This window comes from Thermobia domestica, chromosome 12 (assembly GCF_964235325.1).
Source record: "Thermobia domestica chromosome 12, izTheDome1.hap1.1, whole genome shotgun sequence".
NCBI classification, from domain to species: Eukaryota; Metazoa; Arthropoda; class Insecta; order Zygentoma; family Lepismatidae; genus Thermobia; species Thermobia domestica.
In genome coordinates, this window is record NC_137465.1 from 137,875,707 (window position 1) to 137,881,865 (window position 6,159).

Here is a 6,159-nt window from a genome sequence, read left to right on the forward strand (position 1 = left end):
TGAATACTTATAAATTACCCATCCAAACACTCAAATTATATCATGAAACTTTACTTTGTGCGACGATGACTTATGCAGCAAGTGTATGGGCACATAGAATTATTAACAATAAAAGGATAAAAGAAAGTATAAACAGACCTCAGAGGAACTTACTTATAAGGTTATGCGGAGCTTTCAACACTACACCAAACAACGCTTTATGTATACTGCTAAACGTTAAACCTTTGAATCTCACAGTCGTACAAAGAGCATGCAATTATTGGCTAAAGAAAAATAATCAAGAAAAAATAAAAGAGTTAATTGGCAAGGAGGCCACAACCAAGAATGACATCGAGGTAGCCATTGAAAACATGTGGGATCAAGAATGGAGGACCTCGACTAAATCTAGGAGGTTATTCAATATAATACCAACAGTGGAGATGAGAAGAGAATTAAAATACCTTGACCCAGCATCAGGATTGATACACTTCCTCAGTGGACACGGACCCTACGAAACTTACCTACATAAGATCACAGTAAAAGACAACCCGTTCTGTGAATGCGGAGAACTAGGATCACCTGAACATCATGTTCTTTGGTGCCCAGTGTTGGAAGATGAGTTACAAGAAAGAGATAGTATAAGAACAAAAACGCTGGAACAGATAATCAGCAGCGAAAGGGATTGCAAAATATTAAGCAAAATCACACAAGCATACTCAGAAATGAGGAGAAAAAATTATTACAATGGAAACAAGTAGGAATCAAATATGGATAAAGTGAGATGGATGCGTGTTGGAGAAAGTGGACCCCTCCCCAGGACCGAAGGCACCTTCTGGAAGGCACCGGAATTCCGTGCTCCCCGGGGAAGAGTGGATGAGCCAGTGTATTCCCGGGCTAAACCTGGATCGGAACTCCGAATGCGCTGGATGCGTGTGTGTGAGTGTTTGTGTTCATACTAGGTGTTTCTTGTGTGTTCGCGTGTGTGCTACAGGAACTGTTACCCCGCTAGGGACTGGATGGCAGGAGTATCTCAGACTGGAAAGGTTAGCCGGTGTGCGGATCTCAGTTCGGATATAGGTGGTAGGACACAACGGACCAGGGCCTACACTAAGTGCTCTGAGTGGGCCCTGGACCTCAAACCTGTATCACTGAGATTACTCGACAAGGATACTCGACTGAGAACACTCCTCCATTGGACAAGCATAAACCACTAGGATCAGCTAAAACTAATGTAGCCATAGGGAAATCGTCTATGATTATAACTATATTGGAATGTGTTGAAATAGTGAGAAGAGTGAATATGTGCAAAAATGTATGTGATTGTAGCCAGTGGTAGTGCTTAGTGTTGTTATTCTAGTGTTAATCAGTGTTTACGGTGAAACTAGAAAAGACACACAGGGAAAAACCAAGTGAAAATTGATTAGTAAATTAGTGCATTTTCTAGTGAAACACAGGAGAGAAGCCCAAAACCATACAGGGATTAACCAAAAATCATACAGGGAGAAACCGAAGAAAGAAGAGGAGACCAAAACAAATAAATAATAAATAAATAACAAAATGAATAAATAATATATAATAACATAATTAATGGAAGAAGTATAAATATGGAGAACTAGTACACAAAAGAAGGAAATGAAATGGAAACTAAATAAAAATAACTAATATTGTAAATAAATAAATAAATGCGAAACAACAAATAAATAAAGAAAAAACTAAATATGCATAAACAATCTAAAAAAAATTTAAAAAATATTAATAAATAAAACCATAGAATATTTAAACACTAGCAAAAATAACAGTCATGTTAGGCTAGGCTTAATTATGTAAGATAGTTTAGTAAATAATAAACATTAATAAATTTTGATAAACTATTAAGATAGGAATAGGAAACAATTAGGAACTAAGGTAGGCAGTTAAGGGACATGCAAATGAGCACTTAGGGAAATTATTGTTTTTTGTTTGTTGTTTTCTTTTTATCTTGGTTGCCTGAGGCTAGGGTCTATCTATTTCCCTAACAACAATCTACATAAGAACAATGTATTGATCTTCAGAACTGAATTATAGTGATTTGTGTTATTATTTGTACATAATGGGACTTTTTAATATAAGGTTGTGGAGGAAGTCGGAAATCCCATTTTCTAATTGAGGGGGTGAGCGCAACAGTGGTCTAACCAACATTTTTAAAAATGGAGGAAAATCAAATTAAACTTTAACCTTTGTGACTTATTGTACAATATACGTATGTATGTACAATGTATAACACATTCAACCACTTGTGGTTGCTTTTGGTATATTGTACAAAAAGCACATGTGTTTAACTTTAATTTGATTTTTCTCCATTTTTAAAAAGCTCACCCCCTCAATTTCCCTTACTACTATCTTAGCAAGGTAGTATTTCAATATAGAAATAAGTATTATATTGGTTATTGTCCTTTTTCGGAACAGTTGTTCCGAATATATGGTTTACTTATTGTTTTCTTTTCTGTTCTGTAAAAATAATAAGTTACGTTATATACTTTATAAGTACATTACAGTTAAAAAGAGTTCAGATTCACCCACATGTCAAGGTTAACATTTATGAAAAGTGTGTATGCGTAATCGTACTTCAACAATTCACTGTATCGGATAAATTTAGACCATGGTAGATTGTCTGAACATTGTCGGTATTGGGTGATATTTTATATTGTGATTGTTTGCAAGCCAATTCCTGTGTATGCTAAAGAACACGAAAATAGGGCAACATATATGAATTTCGTACCATTTCCAACCGTCAAGATCTACAAAAGAAATTAGGCGTAGAAAATACAATTTGCTAACATGCAGTTGAAAAAATGACTGGAACTAAACAACAGAAGGTTAAGATCTTTCCTTTGCAAAACAATCAATAAGCAAGACAGATAGCTATTAACAGAGTCATTGCAAATTTTATAGGATCAGCGTCGTTGTATTTAATATTCATACAGAGAAATAACATACGCATACAGACTAAAACAAAATAAAAACAAATGCCAAAAGAATCTTAAAACAAGTTTATCGAGTTTCTCAAATATGTAATTAATGTATGACAAAGATAAAAGTATGATCTTCCACAAGAATTAGACATTTATTTAGTCTCACTAATGTTCTTTCTATCCTGAAAACAGTAAATTCTAAAAGTGAGAAAAGTATTATTTGTTAAAATAAGAATATATGAGAAAATATATGCTCACCTTAAGAAGTAAATGGATGAAACGGAACTGAAGATACGAATGAACAATGTGTAGTTGGGGAGTCCTGATAAATTGTTAAAGAAAACTGCCTTTTTGTGTTAGGCATTTCGGAACAACAAAACAGAGATTGTGGAACATAAAATCTATAAATTAGAAATTAAAATAACTGTAATACCAGGTGGTCTAGCAATCCAGTTTTAACATTTAGATTTCTGTAGTAATAAATGATTAATATGATTTACGAAAGAGCAATAGAACAACTGAATCCATCTATGGATTTTGTAGTAATATTAACAAGAAGAAAGAAAATACCTATCATCTTGCACATTTGTAAATGGATCAAAATTTCATGGCATGATGTGAGATATAAAAAATGTAAAATTGTTAACGAAATACTTAACTAGTAACTCAATGTCACTGATGATGATTTGTCATACGAAGACTGTATCTCAAAAGTTTAAGTAGTTGTTGATTTGCCTTTAGAAATGAACTACAGAGTTTTAGGATTCGAAATTAAAAGGTAACCAACTGCGGTGATCTTTATTTACATTTCTTATAGTCATAAATAACTGTAAAAGTATTGGAGAAACCGGAAAGTAATGTCATTTCTGACAGTAAATTCAAACAGATAAATTGTGAAGATTTTATTTTTATTTTTTAATCAATGATGAACGTAATCACTCTCGTTATCAACATACTTTCGCTATCTAATGTGGAAATTTTGAATGCTGGATCCAATAAACTCGATTGGTTTCTGATCAAAATATCTGGAGAGGGCATTTTGGACATCATTCACAGTTTCAAAGTATTTTCCACTGAAATACTTCTAGCGATCAGAATAAATAAGAAACCAAGGGGGCAAGGTCGTCGAGTGTCATGGTTGAGTCAATCGGTGGCTCAGTGGTAGAGTGTTCACCTCTGGTGCTTGGGGTCCCGGGTTCGATCCCCGCCAAGTGAACTTTATGGTGGACAAACACCGTGTGTGTGTGTTTCCTCGGGGTCCTCCCGTTTCCTCCCACTTTCTTCATTCCACCATTTCATTCATTACTCATCATCACCGTCTCCTTTAGCCTCACCGGCATAACCGTGGGACGTAAAACTCAGAGATTTCATTCTTTTCCAAAGCATTAATTTTTTCAGAGTTCGTCTTGCGCAATTCGATCTTGCAGTTTCGTGTTGCAGAATAACGCCTTTTCTCTTGACAATCGCTGTTTACTTTTTCAATTAAAGATTGTTGTATACGATCCAATGGTTCACAGTAACGCTCTGCATTCACAGCTTATCCAGGTTGCAACACTTTAAAATGAATACCCCGCCAAACACACAAATGCACTTTTGGGGGGTGTAAACCTGGTTTCGCTGTACTACATCACGATTCATTTGGAGAGAGCCACTGCCTTTTGCGTTTTGGATTATAATACAGGATCCATTTCTCATCTCCAGTTAACAAGGGATGAAAAAAAAACACTTCTGCATTTTGCCGCTAAAGCAATAAGTTGCATGCGCTGTAACGGTTAGCTTAATTTTCCTCGGACAGATTATGTGGGACACAAACACCTGTTGTTCCTTCCTTCCCAATCTGCTTAAATGTTCTCCAATGGTCGACCAAGGTTGGTTAAGAGCGTGTGACAGTTCGTCGATTGTCTGACACAGATTAGCTTCCACTTCCACCCTTAGCATGTCATTGCCGCACGTCGTTGGTCTTTCTGATCGAGACGAGTCGGAAACATCAAAATTACCCGACTCGAACCTCGCAAACTACCGTTGGCATTTACGAACGTCTAAAGGAGTTGGATACACAGTGCAAATGTTCTTGGCAGCAATTGTTCCGTTACAAGCCATGTGAAACTCAAACACCATATAATGCCGGATATGGACCTCTTCTTGTATTTGGCTGCCCATTTCACTATCAACTGCAAAAAAATAAGTAATATTAGAGTATTTACGAGTAAAAATTCATTCCAACCGACAAATGTATTGGCACGACATTGAGGTATGTAATAAGCTGCTAAATAACAAATGAATATTGACATGCGAGAAAACGACATTACTTTCCAGCTCAATAATAGTAAAGGAAAATCATTATGATAGTCCATAAAAAGCGGGATCTTCTTGAATATGCGTATGAGAAAAGATTTGTCTTACATGTCGCTGCGTGTTATACACCGGCAAATATGGCGTACATGAAAAATTTTTCTCTCTAATAAGTACAATTTTAAGTGATTACTATTGAAACTGAAAGTGGTAATATATTTCAACTGCTTTAGGATTTAATAGAGACATGAGAGTAAATAAAAAACTAATTTTTCCAAATACTGAATCTTTATCAGAAAATCAATTTTTGCCCTTTGTACTTGTTCTTGATCTATGGCAATCAGTGTTGAAAGAAGGAATTTCAAACCTCAACAATATCCAGATTAAATAGAAGAACGATAGAGATAGAAGCTATTATTGATAACCTGAATCCGTACTAAAATTAATTGTGTGTTTTTTTTTTTACCATTTATGTCTAATACCTCCTGTCGGGCTTAGCTATTCTAAAGTCTTTCTACACTAATTCGTATCATAGTTTGCATTTATAATAATTATTTAAACTATTATTTGCCAGTTACGAAACTTTTCTTAAATCTACAAATTATCGGAAAGATATCAGTACTATTTTTTAATTATAATGTAGAAATATCAAATAATTCGTTTCATTTTAAAGTTTATTTCTACATTTGTTACAATTTAATTTTGTTACATTTTCTTGTTTTATCGTCAGTAGGGTAGACAGCACCTCTCTAAGAAAGTGTTGTCATAACCCTAAAAGTATCTCTTTTTTATACTCTTTGACAAGGAATGTTTACTCTTTTATTCCATTTTATTTTATACCTGCTTGCTTGCTTCTGAGCTTATTGCTCTTTGTTGTGGCACCTTACAGCTGTAAAAACGGAGCGTTTTACCTGCTTTCTCACTTCTTGTCCATTTT

The 6,159-nt window shown here is 34.8% G+C and overlaps 1 pseudogene; it reads right to left on the reverse strand.

Annotated features, from left to right (window-relative positions):
• Nucleotides 1–4,631: 4,631 nt before the first annotated feature.
• Nucleotides 4,632–5,236, reverse strand: LOC145666120 (uncharacterized; annotated as a pseudogene).
• Between the last annotated feature and the right edge of the window lie 923 nt (nt 5,237–6,159).